The sequence below is a fragment of the Cimex lectularius genome, unplaced genomic scaffold (genome assembly GCF_000648675.2).
Source record: "Cimex lectularius strain Harlan isolate CLEC.00 unplaced genomic scaffold, Clec_2.1 scaffold42, whole genome shotgun sequence".
Taxonomy (NCBI): domain Eukaryota; kingdom Metazoa; phylum Arthropoda; class Insecta; order Hemiptera; family Cimicidae; genus Cimex; species Cimex lectularius.
This window is the reverse complement of record NW_019392754.1, coordinates 3,532,138-3,555,317: the sequence shown is the minus strand read 5'-3', so window position 1 is coordinate 3,555,317 and position 23,180 is coordinate 3,532,138. Positions and strand designations below refer to the sequence as shown.

At 34.3% G+C, this 23,180-nt stretch overlaps 1 protein-coding gene across 1 annotated transcript in view; it reads left to right on the top strand.

Moving 5' to 3' along the window:
• LOC106667948 (irregular chiasm C-roughest protein-like) overlaps positions 1 to 23,180 on the top strand; it is a 278,000-nt gene that overhangs the window by 40,046 nt on the left and 214,774 nt on the right. Inside the window, exon 2 of the mRNA XM_014396265.2 lies at positions 3,238 to 3,338. The gene's annotated coding sequence lies outside the window, so the exon portion shown is untranslated. The remainder of the gene's footprint in view (positions 1 to 3,237; positions 3,339 to 23,180) is intronic.

The following is a 23,180-nucleotide window of genomic DNA, read 5'->3' as shown; positions in this document are numbered from 1 at the left end:
ATAGGAAGAGAAAAAAATAAGGAGGTGAAAAAATAGAGCAAAAGAAATTGAGATAGTGAGAGAAAGAGAGAGAGAAAGGGAAACAGAAAAACAAAGAGAAATAATTAAATTTTTGGTTACAAATATTTACCGCATATTCAAGTGCAATTAAATGAAAGGAAATATAAAAGGGAAAAGTACAGCAGACTGAATAATAACTTTGTACATCTTTTTTATTATAAAAGTTAATTTATTAATACGAACTCTAAAATAACTATATTTTGCATAAGCATATGGCTAGTTTTCATACAGCGTTTTATCTTCGTTCGTAAAAAGATAGGAAAGAGTGTTTTTATCGTTCTTTTTGAAGCTGTGCCAAACAAAAGACAAAAATTTAAATGTATGTTTTCAATTTAACAAGTATTTTTATGAGTTTCAGAGAATTATTTAAATATTGTTTTTCGGGAGTTAAATCTTCAACCGAAATTAAGATTGATTAAAGAGTAGGTTAACTAAAACTGAAACGGCTGTTGAATAGTAGCGCTTTTATCTCGAATCTAATATCTTTTGTTTATTTTTTTAGGAAGGACATTTTCGGGTCATGAAAAAGTAGTATTTTCTGAGTGGCGAGCATCGTGCTGCTCACATTTTCCTCTCTTGCATTATTTTTCTTTCTCTCCCATGCCAATCAAACCATTCAATCAGCTTCAAGTCTTGTTATTCCCAACACGCCTCGTGCATTACCCCTTCCTTTCCGCCCCCAGCCACAATATTTCCTACCCGTTAGTCAACCGGCTTTTTCCACCGTTCATAACGAAACATTACTCCTCCCCGCCTCTTTTATCAATGCGTTATCAGGATTTCTGCTCTGGAGAAGGAAATGCTCCTTCTGATAAAAGGTTCGAGGATTTCGCCGAAAAGCGATTTCCCCCTTCCAACCTGTTCCAGCAGGTGGTTCTTATCCCGGGCCGAATTTTATTTCAGCCGGAAACACGCTCCGAGCGGAAAGATTGTCCTGAAATCGGATAGAGATCACTGGCGGATCTTTAACAATAGAAACGCATAGGAAACGCAAATTTCATAATGGGGACTGAAATTTCTCACCCCCAGTTAAATGAGAATTGACAAAGAGAAATTCTACCTGACAAGCCAGCTTAATCAACATTCAATGCATTTCCCAGTAATGTCAATCCTTTCCTTGTTTAATTTTAACTACATGACTTTATAATTAACAACATTGTTTAATTATAAGAGCATTTCGAGAATTTCTATAATATGAAATGTACGCAGAACTTTCTAATTAGCATACGATCTAAAAACTAATTTTGATTTAAACATCCGGTGAAATCACGATCAAAATATGTGATAACTGATAAAGTCCTTTTAATAAAAAATTGTGGTTATAATGAGAGAAAGTTCAAACCAGTTGAATATGATAAAAGATATAACAGTATAATAAAAAAGAAAATATTTTGGTCGTTTCTGATCGTTTTATTCTGCCTACCGTCGCTTGCGTTTTCTTTCCCTGAGGTTGTGGATGTCCTGGGAAGGATGCAAGGTTTTTTAAGCTGCAACTATCGTCTTTTATAGTGCTTCGACCTATGCAAGCGGTCTTTCGACCCCTAACCACAATTGAATGAACAGTATATCTGCATCTACCTTGCGCGTGGTTTATTCTTGTACGCTACTCTTGGATGCTCCGAGTCGGTCTGCCCTATTTAAACTCGTGTTCTCAACCCTGTCTCTCTTCACACCAAATAAGTTCTACATTCTTAACTACCCGCAACCATCAAGAGCAAACAACGCATCAGACGCACCAAAGTAGTTTGTTGGTTGACCTTGCCATGGCCCTGCCTCCCCCAAAACAGGCGTACTTTCTACCGCTGTCAGCATTAACAGTAGCGTTACCCTTGGGCGGGTTTTTAGATTTACGTGATTTCCCTCCGATCAGGGTCATCACCACGTAGACCTCAAGACGAAGCCGTAGATTCCTCCGGCGTAGAGATCCGAAATAAAGATGACGAAATGCTGAAACGCGTTTTACAGACCAACCCTGAGAGGTTTTCATTACCCTGCAGACAACATGGAGAAATCCCAAAAAATTAAAATAGCTTAAAACCTTAACCAATTAGCAACAACGGTTGAACATTACCACTTGATTCAATTAATTATTCTTTCTATGTAAGGTCTTAGTTGAGATAAAAAAGTCGGTATCACGAGCGGGATTCGAACCCACGACCTTTGGCTAAATACGCCGCTGCTCTACCACTTGAGCTATCGTGACTTCAATTCTCTGGGACACCAACTCTCCAATTAATTGAAAGAAGTTACTTGACCAATTGACCACTAAAACTTAAATGGATTAAAACTTGAGTTCAAGTCCTGTGGCACTTATTAAATTATGATTATAGTTTATATTATATTTTAAGCCTTCGTCATTTTGTTAACACTTGTTTAAACTTTTGGTTAACGTTTGATTGTACCATTTCCCGCTGAAGAGTACATATAAACAGAATAGAATTATTTTAAATAATTTTAAATGCTCCGAAACAGCATTGATTTCTCTAGGTTATTTAATTCAAACAAAATGAGATTGTTTAGTACTTTCTTGTGTAGTACAGGAATATTTTTGTTATAGGAATATTTTAGTTCTTTTGTAAATTTTTTTTGTTTTGATTTAATGCTGATGGTTAGTAATTAAACCGACATTGTTTTATTTCTTGATCGGTTAAATAAAATAATACAACAAGCGGGCCCCGTTGAGCGGAATACTGGTCTGTATTGAAAAGGCCCATTACCAAAATTGAAAGCTTTATCAATTAGTAAATGAATTTGAGTGACGAAAAAAAGTGTCTCCGGGTGGTCTTGGGATAAAATTCTTTCTCTCGCTCTGCGGCAATAGTTATCTTGATTGATCATAAACGTTAGGGTCCAGAAGAGATATCAAGATGATCTGTCAAAGTGTCTTTTTTATAGTTATTGCTAGATCTACCTCATGAAAAAGAGTCCGGGCCGTATTCCGTTATAATAAATTGTAAGCCGAGTTCCTTCGATTCAAATTCTTTTCGGCTTTTAATAAAAGACAGGAGAAAATCGACTTTTTGTGATTCTATAGTTAGGAATTTTAACGCCTCTCCCTTATGTAAACGTTCATGGATGACAGTTTGTGTTTATCTCCATTTAAGCAATCCAACTGCTTCGGCTTTGACACTAAGTGCGACCAAAAAGTATTTACCCCCTGTGACTTGTCTTTTTCAGGAGATGTCTGACGTCACATCCTTCTAGGATCGTCCCGACGTTGTAAAAATAGAGCAGTCAGTGGCCGGAGCCGAGGGGAAAGGAGTTACGTAGTCCCACAAGTAAGTCCCAGAGCGGTAGTCATCGTGTTTTTTGGGGGGATTTTTTTACCTCGGGATTTTCCAATAAATAGTTAACTGTGAGGTGAATCGTGATAATTTTTGTGGACAAATCGCAAAAACGATCTGGGCCCGTGTTCTATAGCTGTTCGTCTTGGGTTACAAGCACTTTGGTTTTTTACGCCATCTTCTGATAATCTTGGTTAGAGATATCGTCGACAATTATTAGCATTGTCATCACACGGAACAATAAAACGCTACCTCAAAAAACACCACTGGTAGAAACAATAACAAGAGAGATAAAATCAAAATTGCACAACTTTGATTCGCCTAGCATCGCTTGAAAGTATGTATTAAATTTGTCAGTGGCTTAGTGAATTTAACTTACTCTGTGTTTCTGAAAATCTGGGGCTATTCATATTAAAGGAAAAAGAAATCCATATCGATATTTTACAACAGTGAACTCCTGGAACTTCTTTTTCCGTATAGGAGAACTATTTCATTTATTGTGTGATCTGTTTTGACGTACTATTTGAAATCAGTTACCATTCAAAGCAGGAAAATCACTGGCCATAGAAATATTGAAGAATGTTAGGTTAAATTTATTAGAGGTTTGATGAAAGAAAGAATATTCTCAGTGGCAAACAAATAATAGCAACGCTATAATCCTGTTGACTGAATCATTTTCTGTTTGGTACAATTTACATTTTATTTATTCTAGGTAGATACTTATCACCAGTCTGATCAAAACCATTTCTGGGACCATTTCTGAATCTTGGTGAGAATTACATTGAGAACTGAAACTATTGTGATATGTATTCCTTTTTTTATTCTAGTTCCGTTTTTCCGCCAGTTTGATTAAAACAGTTTCTTGTGACTGGAATATTGCTTATTCTGAGTTAAAATCATAAAAATTTTGACACATGTATCATTGCTTTTCCTCTTGGGCTAATGGTTCTTCAGTCAAACGCATCGAATGTGGAGAAACACCGTCATTAATATTGGTGATCATTTTTAACTCTATTTTCACCCCGTACGTCTTATGTGATATGAATAGTGCTAAATTTTGGTGAGAATTACAAAAAAAGGTCTAGGCCCGTGTATTGTACCGGTTCGTTTTTGATTACAACCTCTTCGGTTTTACGCCCGTCGAGATATAATCGATAATCGTGGACAAACGTATCAGCTATGGTTGTTGAGATGTATACCCCTCTCTCTTCCAAAAAAAATGTATCGCTGTATTTTTGGTAACCGAAAAACTGAAACTATTGTGATATGTATTCCTTTTTGTTATTCTACTTCGGTATTTCCACCAGTTTGATTAAAACAGTTTCTTGTGACTGGCATATTGCTTATTCTGGTGTAAAATCACAAAAATTTGGACACATGTATTGCAGCTATTCATCTTGGACTAATGGCCCTTCAGTCTAACGCATCGAATGCGGAGAAACACCATCATTAATATTGGTGATCATTTTTAACTCTATTTTCTCCCCGTACGTCTTCTGTGATATGAATAGTGCTCAATCTTGGTGAGAATTGCAAAAATAGGTCTAGGCCAGTGTATTGTACCGGTTCATTTTTTATTACAACCTCTTCGGTTTTACGCCCATCGAGATATAATCGATAATTGTGGACAAACATATCGACTATGATTAATGAGATGTATTCCCGTCTCTCTACTAAAAATGTGAATCTCTGTAGTTTTGTTAACCGAAAAACTGAAACTAGTGTGATGTGTATTTCTTTTTGTTATTCTACTTCGGTATTTCCACCAGTTTGATTAAAACAGTTTCTTGTGACTGGATGACTGCTTATTCTGGGTTAAAATCATAAACATTTGGACACATGTATTCTTGGGCTAATGGCTCTTCAGTCTAACGCATCAAATGCGGAGAAACACCATCATTAATATTGGTGATCATTTTTAACTCTATTTTCACCCGGCACCTCTTCTCATTCCAAAACAAGTAAAATACATATTAACGAGAGCATTCAAGTTAAAAATGGATTAACATTGGCCCACCTAGCATCCTTTTTGCCAGTTGTCTGTCGAATTTAACTTATTCTCAGTTTCTGAAATACTTGAAAGTTTATATCTATTCGAAAAAATAGAAAAATTAATGCTTTTATTTTACATCAATGTATCAGGATCATAACACATAGCAGAACTGTTCTACTGATTGGATCTCGTTTTGACGTTTTATTTAAAGTCAATTGGCCTTCGAAAACACTTCCTACAAAAAAGATAAAATAATTTTCTAGATGGGGAAAATTTGATAGCAGTTTGACCGAAAATAACATGATCAGAGTCATAGCTGTATTAATTACCTGATTTACAAATTATATGCATATTTATATAAATGGGACCAATTCGCATTGCTGTTTTTTCAGTTTTATTTGTCATTATACCGTTTCATGCTGTGTGAAAACTTTCCAAGACTTTAGATGTATATCAATATTAATATCTCCCATTTGATATTAATACATTTACTCCGATACGCATAACGTCACATTTTGCCGAAGTTACCCTGTCACTATTTATTTATTCAGTTAATAAAATATATTCATAATACATATATTCATATCAGTTTCCATGGGTTTGTCCTTTAACTTTGTTATGACTATTTGATTTGGCGTTAATTTCAGAGATAACGCCTAAAATTAAACGTCGTCAAGTAAATATTTTCCCTTGGAGATTGAAAGCCGTTTTCCTCTTCTACGCATGGGCATCCGTAGCCGAACAAGACGTGAAAAATTGATAGACCGCAGTCCCGTAGTATCCCTTGAAGAAATTGCATTTGTCCTCGGCTAAATTATTCTTGCGTTCTTTTTTAGAAAACATGAACTAACGGATGGAGGAAACCTCCGCTCTATCGTAGACCTAGAAGATAATTAAAAATATTAACAATTTAACACTGGTATGCTTAAATTCAAAATGATTTACCTCCTTAAAAGTTGGAAACGATAATTCGGAGATCGTGAGATGCGTTCTGGTGTGACGTAGGTTTTAGAAAAACATTTTCTTTATCTGCCAACATTTCGATCGTTATTAAGATCATCTTCAGGGTTCAAGGTGTTTGTTTTCCTTGTAGATGTGTCATTCTTTCTTTCGTGTTGAGAGTGTCCAAATGGGATAGTTTAATTGTTGGAAACGATTAAACTACCATCTAAAACTTGCTACTTATAAAAAACACTGCTCACAACGATAAGATTTTCTCGGTCACATTTTTATTGTGAGAACAATACGAATGAATTATATATTATATAAGTTTAGAATTTTTCCCCGGTGCCTGTCACCGTCCATAGTTGTGGAACATGGTCAAATGATAGCGAAAACTTTAGTGATTACTCCAATGTACTTTTCTGTAGATTTGTTTAATGTGTACAGTGTTTCAATTACTTAATCCATCAATCAGCTTGGTGACAATCTATCTCTATTTCCCTAAATTTTGTAATCTTACATATTTTTGAAAATAAAGAAGAAAAACGGAGAAAGAGGATAAGAAAAATAGAAAGAGCAAGACAGTTGACATTTATATATTTAAACTTTCTCAAGATTTATTTTTGGGAGGAGGATGTCATAAGTAAATAAGTTTGTGATATTTCAATTCGGCAGTAATGCAAAATTATTCATTGATGTTAAACGCTCTTTGTTTAAAAGCTCTTCTCAATAGAATTCATTGTAAGCGAAACTGTAATGTGTACCCAGCGCTGGGGTTAAGTGTAGTTTGTAATCATAAATTTAGGGTTAGGGGGTTGACGCGGGAAGACAAATAAGGGTTGAAGACACTTAGGGGCAGCAGGAGGGTCCGCCAAGTGATAATTCCGGGGCAAGTGGCGTACTTACGGTGGCTCGTTAGCATATTTGTCTCTCAGCTCTAATTGTCGACTGGAAGGTCGTTATGTCTTCCCGAATGAATACCCAGATGCTAAAACAATTTGTACCGAAAAAAAATCGTACAAAGCTTAAGTTTTCCGCTTAAATTATAAAGGTTTTTTTTTTCATTTATATTTTATTTTACATTTTGCTCGCCAGAAAGTGGAAAAAAGTACGGAGATGTAAATGAAGTTTGGCATGATCAAAAGCCCTTCGTGAAAAAAGGTAGGCTTGATGTCCCTTTGTCCTTATGAAATTGTTATTAAATCCGAGTCGGAACTCGTTGGCAGGGTACGGTTTTCTGGATGTGCTGAAGTTTAAAATATAAGCGCTCTTTGCTTCCTGCGACTGACAGACGACCGATCGAATTATTTAAATGCAGGAAAACCTTTCAATAAACTATATTATATTTAATATATCTAAACGAATTTATTATCTCTAACATCAAAAGTTCACGTTGTTTTACAAAATGGTTAAACAAAAGTCAAAACGAAATAAAATCTATAATTTTTTAATTAGATGTAAGAAAGGATTTGTATAATAAAAATTTCAATAATTAGATAGTCTTTTATGTCCTATAAAGCTACATACCGTGAATATACATGATGCATTTCCATATGTATTTTTATTCTTATATTAATTCTAGCATACTTATTTTAATGAAAACCTAATTAACAAAGATCAGAAGTACATGAATTTTGATAAAAATGATTTATTTATAAAAAAAGCATTCATAAAACGGAAAATGGGGTCGCCTATGCTTGTTATTGTAGTCAATCAAAATTAAATAGCTCCCTTACGATTCACCTATTCGAACAGTACTAGAATCTTCTTTGTGTTTTATTGATTCTAATCCTTTTGGTCCGCCAATTCTTGCTGTTTTGGTCAGCCAATATTCGCCTTTCCGTCGGCAAGTTTACTAAAGATATACATACACTGCATGGCTATTGACTGTCAGCCTCAACGTTCAACGTGAACTGTATTCATTGAGTAAAAAATATTTCACTAGTCAATTCCAAATTAAAGTGAAAACGACGAGACCAGGTTATGGTTTTGACGAAAAAATCAATTTCAGTCATTAGTGCTACTTTCAACCTGTATGCCATAGTCCTTGGCAATGTTAGGACTGAGTCGGTCTTTAAATTTGATATCGTAAAAAACTTAAATGTATCAATCTGAGGCCAATTAAGATTGTTTTGCCCTGATGATGACATTAAAATAGGTCGAAAGCTTGGTAGTAACATCTGAATTTCCTTTTTCCTTTAAGACCGTACCTTGATTTGTAGTGTTCGTGAGTAAAAAAGTGGTCCATATTTCTATCTTTGAAAAATGACGGGAACCGAACCGTGTTCGATGGACGAAAATAGAAAAGATTGGGGATCCATAATGATCGAAATCCTACAAATTACCTTGGAGATTCTCGTACTGGTTGAGTAGTCGAATGTTAAAACACCCTTTGATTTGTTTGTCAATTTGAGTACATAAACATTTGTTTAAATATTGTATAGTGATTGTAGCCTGGCTATGATGTGATTCTTTTACTCTTTGTTGGTGAAATTGTACTAATGATTGTGTCACATACCATCAACAAATTGTTCCAAATACATGGACCTTTAAGAAAAAAAAGGAGAAAACGTGTAATTTCATGTTTCATTTTGAAGATAATCTGTAGTAGTATTAAGGCGCCAAGGCGGTGAAGCGGTCAATATCTGAGAACTAGGCTGTTGGTGGAACTTTCTCAGCGGTTTAGAAGCGTTAAACCCTGCCAGAAACGTTTTACGTTACACCACCTCCTTTCGATTAAAGCGACGACTCGATTTCCCTATCCTTTCATTAAAAAAAAAAAAAAGTACGTACGGAAAGTGAAACGTAACTACATATGAGGATAAATTGATAGAGACCCTCGGGAGCGATGTTAAGTCGAATAGGAGAAGACAAGGGCCCATGTGGGAATTAAGACAAGACTCTGGACGATGAATGGGGATGGTTAAAGAGAGAAATCGCCCGGACTCAAGGAACCAACTTGATTGGAGTTCAACTAACTAATCCTTTCCTCTGCCTCCTCCTTTTCCTTGCTCCTCGCTCTTCGCAACAACCACACCTCCCTAATCACCGACATCAGTTACGTAAAAAGGAAAGACTTTAAGAATGGTGGTACTTCTAGATTTGGGAATAGCGAATCGGCCCGAGGGCGATCGCATTAATCCCACCCCTCCTATTATTCAATCCTACCCCCTGTCAGGTAATTTAACTCCTTCACTCGTTAATAAGCCCTTAGCTTCCAAAGTTGTATTACTCCCGTCAAATTAAGAGTTCTGTAAGTCAAGGGGTTGCGCTTTCGGACAAGTTACCCTAAGAGAGCTTAATTTATATAGGTTGAATACCCATAAAAACTACATCGATTTAATTGTAATTATCTTTGTTGAATTTAATTTTTTTGTACTCTTCATAAATTTGTAAGCCCTAATCAATGTACAGACAGAATATACGTATTTATGATGCTGACGTTTTTTTTTGGTGTGTGTGTGTGTGCGTGCGTGCGTGCGCGCGCTTGCTTGTGTTCGAGCATGCGTGAATTTTGTATACCTCACAAGGGAACGACTAGGTTTGTGGGACTTTCGACTTTTTTTTTATTATTCTGCAAAAGTTTTAAACGTTTCAATTTTTCGTTTTTAATATTTTTATTTCGCCTTTCTTCTTGCTCAAGTCAACTATGTGAATATATAATTTCACAGCATTTTTAAGTAGATTCAGCCAACCAAAAAATTCTAAAAATCAAATATTTTTCAAGTAAACTAGTTCATATTTTTTAGAAACTAATATGAAATTTCGTTTTAGCACCTCCAGAGACCCCTAAATAAAAATTTATATTTATGGGTCTCTAGAGGTGCTAAAACTAAATTTCATATTATTTTGCAGGAAAAATTTTATGACCTGAAAAACACTTTTATAAAAAGTAGTGTGTGTTTCTTAGTAACCGGTTGTTTCATATTTTGTTCAAGTCGTGAGGAGCGATCAAGAATGGCGTAGTTTAGAAAATACCTTTTTTTTTTTTTGCCGACGTTTCAACTTTTATTCGGGTCATCTTCTGGGCATAAATTGTGGTACTATTCTTGTGGTGTCATATTGGTTTTGTGTGAAAGTGTTTTTTCTAAACTACCTCTTTCTTGATCGCTCCCCACGACTTCAACAAATTATAAAGGTAGCTTTTATTTTTTTAAACATGAATCGCTATCGTGTTGCTGCCCGCTATGAAGTCTACTTTTTATAAAAAATGTATTATTGGTTGTCTCGGTTTGTGGATTAGAGTGGGTCAAGATAAAAAATTAATTTTAATAATAACCTATAGAATAGAATAACAATAACAATTTTATCAACATAAGATATATCGCTTTTATTTATGATCTAGTTTACATGAAAAATATTGGGTTTTTAGGATTTTTTTGGTTATTGATAAACGTTGATAACATTTACTATTTTTTTTATTGCAATTTGCATAAAAAATGCTGCAAAATTGTATAGTTACATAAATGATTTTAGCAAGTAGAAAAGCGAAATAAAAATATTTAAAAAACGGAAAATTTCAACTTTCAAATTTTTTTAGGCGAAACGAGGACCCATTCATAAAAGTGGCGTTTATGTTGTGATATTTTGTAGTGTATAATCACCAGAAAAAAGTTGGTCCAAATCCGTGATCGACCAGGTTAGTACCCGTCTCAGTAAACCAATTTCGATACAAAATGACAAACGTTTAAATCACGCGAATGTGGTACTCTTTACATCAAAGAGAAAACCTAATAAATTTCTCTCTTACTCATAGCAGATGTTGACGACCAGGAAAACTGTATTTGTCAGAATATATCAGAGAATTTTATGTCAATAGCCAACCTGTTTTCATGATGCAAGCCAATCACTGATAGTTTTATCATCTACCTCTTCTTCCTCCTGCTTGACAGTTTTATCACCCCAATGAACCTTCATTTCTCCACTGTCAATAAAAAGCAAAAATTTTTCGGTAGATCATAAAGCGATAGCCATATCGATTGATAATCAAGGGTATCCAAGAATTTTTCTTATGAAAATTCGACTTTTTTTTTATTTTATTTTATTTTTGAAAGTTGTAATTTTTAATTTGTGTTTATTCTTCAATGACATCAAATCATACTTGGAACTTCGATGAGTTGATACGGTTGTCATTATCCCTCAAGATAAAAAAAGGTTTGATTTTTTGAATTTTTAAATCAAGAAAATGTAATCATTTAATCATCTCCCTTGACTCGTTTATAAGCTGATATAATCGATAAAGTATCTTTTCATTACTTTGACGAGAAAAGGGACAACGTATCGAAGGGCGAGCGAGACGAGGGCGAGAGTGGCGAGCAATTTGTGCTGAGCAAATTATGTCGAGGGTAAATTGTTCGGCGTAATGCCTTTGGGACGGCACGCGAAATGGTAATAAGGCTTGCAGGTCTCTCTTTTGGAAGATATCTTCCCTTTATGTCGAGCGCAGTCAGCCCATGTTTTATATATCCGAGGGTTATCACCCCTTATCACCAACCCCTGACCCATATCCTCGGCGTCTTCCCATCTACCTGTAGACTATTCTACCCTTCTCATATCTCACCCTTTTCATCATCCGACCTCCTCCGACCTCTCGGCAGTCGTTTGCGATATAAAGCTTCATCCAGTTGCAATGTGTCAAAAAGGTAGAGTCTCTGGTCGTATTTTTGAAGAAGAAAGCCATAATCTGTTTATACTCGATCAAGGATGATCATAGTATGACTGAGCCTCGTATCTTTTTTTTCTTTTGAAAAAGTAAGGTCCTCCAGTTTTTTTTTAAATTGTTTCAAAAGCATCCAATTTTTTTCAGCCGTCAAACCGGTGGATTTTATCGACTATACAGAATTAAAAAACCTGTTCATTTAATCAGCGGAAGGTCGAAGAAGATCTTTAATAAACGCTAATCGTCTTTGGATTTGATTAGAGTCGCTTCTAGTGCTTAACCCAGAGATTAATTTATGATAAAAATCGAATAAAATTATGGTGGTTCGTTTAAAAATTTGTTTAAAAAACCCATTGTAGTACGTTATTTAATATCAAGCTCGTCATTATCAAATTTTAAATTAAACTAAATAGCTTACTAATTTCTGTCCAAAAATTGTTATATAAAATTTGGTTAATTACACTAATCATTTCTGATAAAATCATGGTCGAAAGATGGCTCCAAGATAATCTAGACCACCGAAGAAGGATCTTCCTAACATGACTGAGAATTGGCATACGTGGTTGACACACTGATTTTTGACCATGGCCCTGATACACACACACACACACACACACACACACACACACATATATATATATATATATATATATATATATATATATATCCGGATTACAGAAAAATGTGATTCCATGGCTCCAATAGGAAGCGAGAAAGAAGGCCAGCACGGCAACGAATCTTTGCTTCCTCTATCCGATTTTTGTAAGAAATTGTGGTATTTCTGTATTTGAAGTGTATTGTGTTAACTGTTTCGTGAAAATGTATTTATAAGCGTGAATGTGTGCAGTACAAGTGCGTCTATGGCGGGACACAAGTGCCCCATCAACCCGCAATTAACTTGTCAGGGTAGTGTAGTAAGTTATTAATGAATGTAAAAGATGATGACCCTGGAGCCTAACGTCGTCAGTGGTACGGATACGATCGATGTCTGCAACCCCCCCCCCCTTAGGTCGGACCTCTAAAACACTGGAGTAGATGATTCTCATGACTTGCCGCGAGAAATAAATAAGTTAGCTGCTGCACATGTGTATGCATAGCCCATTGCGCCAAATCAGACAAATAATATTTGATAAACTATTTCAGATTTTTTCAATGATCATATAATAAAAGAAATGTTTTTTCATCCTTAAAATTCTTATGCATTGCTCTGTTTAACGTTTGTTTCTGGTCCAACCAATATCCAAACGTCTCCTCACCACAGCAAATACAAATTTCAATATATATTAAAAGTCGTCCTTATTTTTTTAAAGCCAAATTGAAAGGGAGATTTAAGAATTTACCGTATAATGGGTTAGTCGGAGGGTTCCAGAGGTAGGGGCTCGGTTCTTTGGGGATAAAGCTCTCCACAGAGGATATTTCATATCATATTCATGAGTCTAAGGGCTTAAAAATGTTTATTACGAGGAAAGTTTAAAATAAACTTGAGTAGCTCAAAAGTTGTTTTATTTTCGAAAAACTGAGGCGGTGGTTTATATTTTAAACTGAAAAACCTCAGCTTTTCTTCCCCGCTATGTTATGCGAAGAAACAAGGTGGATTGAGTATAATTGTTAGCCCAAAACAAGAACACATGGTCATTAATTGGCTGAATAATTCCTCCATGAAAGACACTATCAATTTGCTTTTGACAGTGTTGCATTATTGAAATTTATACTCTAATAGCCGTACGAGTCTTCATTGTTTTTGCCCTGAAGTTATGCAATAAATGGGTGAAGGTTTAATTTAGTTAGCGAGTTTTCTTTCAGAATTGGATTTCTAAATTATGATTTGTCGTAGCCCTTAAGGTGAAATTAGATTTACAACTTTCATTTTACTCAGCGGCTCTAATCAACTTACACAAGAGATATTAATTATTCAAGGACATTGAATTTATTCTATGGAAAAAAGCGTTAAACTTTTTTATATGGCTTACGTTCACAGCCTATTGGATGAAAGAGGGAATTAATTAATATTATAGTTTGTAAATATGTCTCGTTTAAGTTTATGTAATAAAATAAATATATATTTTTTTGAAGAAAGATGAGGTGTTACATTAAAATTTATATGTACAATATTAAATAAAATTTCATACATGTTAATAAATCTTGCAAAAATCTCTTTCTTAACTGACGAAATATTCTGTTAAGACTTATGGCCAGTCAAAACTATTTGAGGCGAGCATATTTTTATGAAAACACCTCCCGTTTTTTAGGGGGTTCCAATTATGAAATTGTGTTAAAGGAAAACAGTGTTCTAGGGCAGTTACACGTGCGTCGCCTGTAAATAATTACAACCTACTAGTGGGCAGATGTTGTTTGAAACTAATTTGTAACGTCCATTAGAGGCACTTGGTTATTTCCCCAATTCCAATTTAATTATTGTGGGTAAATTTAGAAGTATAGAGTGTCCTGTGCTTTTACTATGAAATTTAAAGGAAGAACGAGGTGAAAGAGAAGCTTAAATGTTTTCACATAGAAAAACGTTTGCCGTGCGCAGCATACAATGAAAGACAATTCGGAATAAAAGGAAACGTGTTAGAGGAATGTACTTTGTAATATAAAAGGGCTGTTTTTTTCATTCGGATTGAGACCATAAATTGGAAGAAGCCTTATTCGAAAGTAATTTACCCGGGCGGAATTCCGTAGCGAGAGCCGGCGTAATGGAGAATATTAGGTCGCATGAAATATCACATCCCTCCTACTAGTGAACACGGTTTTCGCAAAATAACTCCCAACTCGGTTATCATATCCCGTTTTGTATTTTTCGCGAGTAAGAAAAGAAAGATTTCGCCCTTGCCATGTAATTTTCCGGATTGTAATGAATTTATTTTTCCTTTTTTTTATCACAGTCTTTTTGTGAAAGGCTCAGTAAATTAGATTCAAAGTGGACTGTTGTCTCTTGTTTTTACATACACCTCTGTGGTCTTCTCGGTGGAAGGGGGGAAACCTCTACGGAAAGTAATCAACCCCTTTGATGTAAGGGTAAAGGAAGAGTGAAGGGGGAAGCACCCCCATTACGTCCTGTAATTAACAGGAATTCTTTCTAAATAGAAATCTTAACCCTCTTCTTCAGGTTCCAGATTATGAACACCCTTTGTTCCCGTAGGATGAGCTAATTTTTTTTTAACCATCAAATTTCGTACGTTAAAACTAAATAAATTTTTCCTCTGATAAAAATTGTTTAAAAACCTGCTTTCACTTTAACTAAACTAGAATAAAGGAAAAACAAAGAAAATCAATGAAGAAATCAACTTAAAATTTGAGAAACGAAAAACGAAGCGAGAGAGAATGATAAAATGTGACAAGTGCTTGCAAATTTATTGCAATATTGAAATATTTCATTATCAAACCTTCATGATAGTAATCATTTTCTAACTGCATAATTGCTTTAACCAATTATACAACTGCTTTCTCGATGAAAGGAAGAGAGGCTGTGCCTTTTTAATTATTTGTGTTAAAATTTAATATTCTCACCAGTTAATAATAACACATTAACCCTTTTTGCATTTCGCCAAAAATAAAAATATGGCCTTGATCTCTCGTCGTACTGTTGACATAAAACTGCTAACATTCATAAATATTATATCAAGTTATATTATTAATTATTTTATTTATTCATTTTATAAATTTATTCCTAATTCAATTATTTGGGTTGACGTGTTTGAAAATTGAGTACTAATCAAGAAAAACATTAATATATTTATTCACGTCTGTATCCATATATATTATTTAACTCACCAAATTCACTCAATTCTACAAACCTATTTATATATTTTTCACTCAAGTAAGATGATTAATTACTCGATATTACTGCACGAACTTTTACAAGTATATATAATTAAGCAAAGTGAGAATAGATGGGGTACTACCATCGGCTCTCTAGCACTACTCTTTTACGCTAATAAATACATTTAATATGAATAAACTCAAAACGATATATGTATCCATCTGAACCTACTGTAATGCAAAAATGAAAAAAACACCGCAAGCACAAGGGAACCAGATACTCACTGCTGTGCTGAAGCAATTAACATCGGGTGAGATACCTACATGCTCCATATATGGAGCCAAGGAATGATAACCTGATTTATACGAAAACGTATTTCGGTATTGTAAAATTGTTGTATCACTGAAAAATTCAAATTTACGGAGGTAGATACATTTCATTAAAGAAAGAACTTTTGTTCTTAAAAAAAGAAACTGTAGATAACGTTGTTGAAATTGTCATTATTGATAGAAGAAAGCTCTTGCACGTATATGGCAAAATTTCGGTATGTATGAACACGCTGATCCGCCTAATAAACTAAGTTTTGCTCGTACGGTCTTATCTGTTACATAAAGGTGATCCCTTCATGAGTAGGGGGTGATGGGGTGCAGTTAACCCTTGTTACCCCGGCCCCCTGCTTTATTACGAGCTCTCACTTTATCTCTCACACTTGGCTGTGTTTCCAACCTATTTTTGCCAATTGCTCTTCTTCCGGTCCTATCAGCGAAACAGCATGGAAGCACTTACCTTCATACTCGGAAAATACGAAGTCACCGATCAGGAAGTGGAAAAACTAAAGAATTTTCGAGTCGTTTTATGAAACGAGCGGAAAAACTTTTTACACTGGTTTAACCTTTTTGGTTGCGATAAACATAAAATGTCACACAGGTTGATTTAGAGCTTTTTTTCTTCTAACAATGTAATATGCTGATAAAATTTATATACGCAACGTTTTATGCTGGCGTCAAAATTTACATTAAAAAATCAAATAACCTTTTAATTCTAGATTTAGTTTAGTTTTTCTCAATTTGTACATGTCAGTAATTTTATTGATAGTATAAAAATAAATACTATACCCTTAAAAAAAAAACCTATACCGGTACTAAAACTTATAATTAATTTATTAATTATAAAATTATAAAATTTATATCTAGAATTACCTAAATTAAATTGATTAATTGTTCATGAAGTTGGTTAATGTGATTAATTATACCTTGCCTACTTTGCTTGAATTCAATAGTCTCCGAAAAATATGTGTGTTCTTATGTCTATTATCATTGCCCGGATAATTATAGTTAAAATTGGAAAATTAAAGGTATCGAGTTTAATAAAAATAAGAAAATTCCAATTATACTAAATAATATAATAATTAATTCAGATATTACTTTACATTCAGCATTCATTTAATTCGAACAGAAATTAAATAAAGCCTCAATATAAATTCTTACATTTTGTACAGCAAGATTGAATTTTCATAAATACAAATCTTTTTAATGTTTATGAGGTAGCGAGAGAACTTAATCAGATCTCTTGGTGTTTATGTACACTTTGCTTTATATTTTATACCTGACGATATTGATTTTCTGAAGCGTACACACGTGCTAACACGCATACGCACATTCTATCTCAAAAACGCAAACAATTATAGAGACCTTGGCATTTGTATCGTTAATTAAGATGAAACATTCATAACAAATAATTAAACCAATTAACGGTCGTGTAAATAGATTCATGCCCTGGATTCAATTTCCACTCAGCTTTTTATTTACTATTTTGTTTTGAAAGGAGAAATTTTATAATACATCAGATAGAATTGCAAAATTTATTTAAAACCTTTCCTCTCCAATAAAAATAAAAACATCCTTGTAGGAAAGTGACGAAAAGATTTCGATTTATATTATATAACGAGCGGTCGTTCCTCGGACGGGTTCAGAATTTTTTAAAAGGGGAATAAATCGACATCCATACCTTATCGCATTTGTAACTCGGACCGAGGGCGTCCTGGGAATTTATTGTATTGGATTCTGCAAATCAGTTTATCGTTAGCAATGTAGAACCGGCAATACACTTCTTGGCTACCAAAGGGAATTGGGACATCAAAGGAAGATTGGATGAGGCTCTTCTTTATAAAGTTAGAAATCCGCCCTTTAGATGGGCGCATACCTTTAAAAAGTAAAGTCAAAACAGATATCTTATAAAATACTCGTCATAGCCAATTTGTGAAATGCAAATCCACATTCCCATGGCATAACAAAATGATTTTCATTATTTAGCAGCATTACATTTAGATCATCAATTTATTTCTTCGAAAAAGCTGAGCATGCTGAGTCCTTATTATTCCCTTTCTTTTTTACCTTAAATTTTTTTATTGGACATAGCTGATTGGATTAAATTTTTAAAACTTTCGAAAAATAATTAAATTAATTTAAATTAAATGTGTTTATTTACAGAAAAAATAAACGTATAGGTGGATTATTCTATCTGCAGGACCAGAGAAATAAACAATAGTAAACAAAAAAACAGAAAAATAAAACAATTAATCCAATTAATTGTTGATGAATAAACTAATTAATCAAAAATTGGCGGTATTTGACTGCTTAAGAAGCATTGATGTAAAGGGCTTTCTAACTTCCATTTAGCATTTTCGTTCCTGTTCAATTTAATTTTACCGAGATACATAACTCTGAATTCTGACAGAATCGGACAGTTCGCAATGAAGTGAATATCTTCTTTTGACCTTTTCATGCATGGAGAGCATCCCCAATTTCCGGCCTGTCGGCTAACTTGAAAATTATTAATATGAATAAATTTTTTATTAATATACGTATTTATTAAAACTGATCAATCCGGGGACCAGCTATTAATTTTACAATAAATAATTTAGAATACACTTTCAGCGAGTTTATTGATTGATTCTTAGTGTTACAGTTTATCTAGTTGAGTTTCTACAGAATGTTTCTGCAGGAGTAATCTAATTCAAATGGCTTAGTCCTTTTCAGTCGTCTTACGATGTGCTGATTACGTAGGAGGCGGCTGGCCTAGGTGATTGGGTGACTTTGAAGACGAAGGTAGTGCTTATAAGAATATCGTGTAATCTCCGTGTCGATGTGCGAGATTAAATTAAATAAATTCGAAATTCGCTCCCAACAACCAATAAAGTTGATGATATTTGAAATCAAGTTCTTTCCTTTTCTTTTTGCTGTGTGCTTTCCAATTTAATACTTTATCTATTGTCATGTCTAAATATTTAACTGAATTCTGGGAAGGATCTATTTATTTGACCATTGAAGACGTTTGGTTTTTCACTTTCGATTTGTGAAATTTACATGTTCGAATTTCTGGTCCATTCATGGATATTGTTCACTGCCATTTAAAGTCGGTTCGAGGGGACAAGGATACATTTTTTGACTGACAAGGATAAATGTTGCGACGCTTATGTTTTCCATCAGTAGTAGCTCACTGTATGCATGTACAGAACGGGGCCTAGGATCTTGTAGTACTCCAGACTTGATTTCAAACACTTCAGAGTATTCGTCTTGTAGTTTTACTTGGAACAGTCTTTCCTAAAAATAGGAGGTCAAAAGTTCAACATATTTTTTGGGGATATTTTTTACGTAACCAATACCCTAATTTCACATTCAAAAGGGAACGGTACTAAAATAAAAAATAAACTATGCTGAATCGACATTGCGTCACATGTTGGGTCTGCTTTCTCCAGCGAATGAAGACGGAACCAACACGTGTCCCAGTGCCGTTTCAGTATATATTATTTTTATTTAGATAATCCGCTTATAGCACTTCTGAATACTAAATTGGGGAATTGGTGATGTATTAATTAAAACAAAAAAATCGGCTGAAACTTGTTATCAATGCCAAAAGACTTCAATTAAGAGGTTAATTTTCCAAGAGGGGTCGTGCCAAGAACTAATTCAATACAAGAAGGGTTTCGCTCCAATAAGGGGGCAGGGCGGAAAGGGGTGAAAGCTGTTTATAACAAGGTGGCGAGGGGAAGAATTGAATCGGCCAAGTATTTCTGATAATACCCTCGGATTAAACGGATAGGGTTATAAAGTTGAGGAGGGGGTGATCGACGGCCCTATGAGAGGAGTTCTCGGACAACCCGTTAATTAGGTAATGGTGGAGTGGTTAAATACAAGGGCTGCGATGAAACATGAAAAGGATGGACATTGCGGTTCCCGTATAAATAACGACTCGGCCCTATTTACGCTGAAAACCCACAGGAATCTACTTTTTTCATTGGAATTCTCTTGTTTATGAACACATATATCAATTTAAACTCCCTCTTCTTGGTTTGTTAATATCAGTTTAATATAATTGAATTTAAAACTTTCAAGAAACCTCTAAACACTAAGTTTATTGCTTAGCTTCTCTACATTGTAAATTATCTTTAAATTTATCTTTAAAGCATTAAATGTGGTTTATAAAGAGTTAGTCCCGACAATTTGAGATAGCAATGAGCAGTACTTACTTCAGCTCGAGCAATTTCGAGTGGCAACTTCGAAAGCCAAAATTAGTAGTAATGCGTTACACAAGCAGAACAATTGTACCTACGCTTTGTAAAATCTTAGACAATAGACTGGTAGGCGCGTATGAACTAATTTCCTGTACTCTCAAAAAATATTTTTTGACTATTTTTATTAATTATTTTACAATAAAAAAAAAGAATTGGGAAACCCAACTTCGAAAAGCAAAAGGTCAACACGCCAATGAGGATTAAAGGTTAGTGAGGAAAAACTGTGTGTTCAAAATTCATTTTTCATGCAGTTCTCAATTATGGGCCCAAATAGAATTACAAAACCAAAAAATAATCTACCCAAGAGAATTATCTTTTTAAACAATAAGTCAAAAAATATACAACTGCTTAATAAATACAAGTTCATTGTTTCAGATGTCGGTAGTTCTAGTCTAAAATTACCTCGTCAAACTATGCTTCCATATCAATAAATAATGACGTAATTATGGCAGGCATATTCTCCCGCAAATGAAGACGAACCCTATAACCGACCGATGCGGTTCTGCATGGGTTTGCCGACTCGCACACCAACACCCAGTATAAAAAATAAAGTAGGTAGAGAACACTTAAATACTTACAAGGACCAGAACACATACTTCTAAATACTCATTAGAAATCGGTAGAAGTTTAATCTTACACCTTATCATCATACAACCTAATGACAAATAATTTTTGATGTTAAAAAAATCATGCAACTCCTAAATATCGAAAATGAAACAACAAAAACAATTAACAAAAACAATTTCCACATAATAAATTTATTGATATCAAATCGCGTCAAAATACTCAATTTAAAATCTTATTAGAAATATGTGAATGACTAAGATGGTATTTAACGCATAACAATTAAATTATTCAGAGCAACAGCAATCGTAAATACACCGTCTGACAGAATATATTTTATACCCACTACAGTTCATGGTCAGTCTTATATTTTATACATTTTTTTTCTAAATTTTACCCAGTGAAAAACGATTGTTTCAATTATTTTAGTGTGAGTGATGTGTTATTGACACAGCTGTTTTTCTAGCAGCAGCAGATTATGTAGCGTCCATTTTCAAGAAGACGAGGGAAAAATATTTCTTACTAATTTCACAAATTTAACAAAATTGCTGAAAATTAATGTTTTTCACGTTATTGATTTACATTGTGTTAGATCTAATATTATCGATGATTTGCAGACATAGAACATTCTTTGTTGTGTTTTTTCTTAAAACGTTAACTGCATGTAAGCTGTTGAGCACAGGCGTAAGCTAATTGCAGTAGTGATGCCTTAATTGAAATACGTACCTATTTCTTTGTCTCGCCCCGAGGGAAAAATCGATGCCATCCGAGTTCTCCCACGTTTCGCGGCAGTCTTTAATTAATTGGTAGTTGAAGCTGAGTAGGGAGAAAAACATCTCTTCCAACATAAAGAAGGCTGGCATCAACAAGTGGTCGAGACTGTAAAAACAACTGCGACTAATCTACGACTCAACACCTCATTACTAGGAAGATAATTACCCCATAGTTTAGACCGACAGAAAAATGAAATATGAGATATTGACGCGATGCGAAAAATTTCTACGGAAGACCTACAGGCCGTGTAACAAATTTAAACCTCACGTGTACTGACGAATTGGTCCATTGGGAATCGGTCTTTTCAGTTTTAGTCTTTTCTAATTATAACCGACAACAAAAATGTAAATTTATGTATTGGAGTTGGTAAATGACAACGTGAATTGGCACAGTGTGAACTTTATAAATGAGAATGAGGCAAAGTTATAGAACCATCGGCTGAATTATTAATATTAAACCTTACTCAACTTCAAACCATTAATAAAATTTTCTATGTTGAATAATTATTTTTAATTATTTTATAGCAGTATGTAATTAGAAACGTGCATTTAAAATTAATGTTTTGACCTAAAGGTTTTAAATTCTGATTTCAGCGTGGCAAATTTATTCTTTTTAACAAAATTCATCTAAGCCAGGTAAAAGAGAAAAACAAAATAAATAAATCTTAGCCAAACCTGAAACCAGGTTTTTAGGGAGATTCAGCCCCACACTTCCCAATAGGGAATCCGAGCTACAAACTAACACTCAGGAGACTTGTCGAATCGTCAAAATATTTATCCAATTGAGCTCACCTCACCAAAAAACACTTCAAAAAACACTAAACTGACAAAGGGACGTTCTAGCTACCACAACATATCATTATCATGCACCTATTATATCAATATACCTCAAAACTTCGGTTTTTTCCCGGATCGGAAATTCTTACTTGTTTCAAGTTTTATAGTCAGGTTCTCTCTCCAAATAAACAGTTTATTTAGATTTTAAATTAAATAATATTTAAATGTTAAAACATCTTTCTATCATAAATGCAGGTAAAATAATATGCTTTTTAATGCAACCTTCCTCTCAATACCCGCTGTGCTAACAATTTATGTCACGATAGCTCAAATGGTTAGAGCAGCGGCGTTTTGAACACAAGGTCGTGGGTTCGAATCGCGCTTGTGACATACTTTTTCATCTCGACCAAAACGTTAGCTGAAAAGAATAATTAATTGAATAATTAATATAGTCAGTTATGATCGCTAAATATGTGTTTGTATGTTACATTTTAATTTTAAAACATCTGTTTGGACATTTTAACGATAATGAACTCAGGTTTTGCTCCTGGGATAGAATTAGTGTTAATTTAACCACTAAACATCATGTTCTAGTATGTCCATAACAGGGATGTTTGTTTACGTGTTGACTGCCAGTAGATAGCACATTTTAGATGTTAATTATATGAGGCTCGCTTAATCTCTGTTTGTTGTCAAAGTCAACATTAGGCAAAAACAAAACTCGAGTAGATGCAGGATTCACCCATGGGGTATTTGTAGGTTAGTAAATTATATCGTGAGGTTTGAATAAAT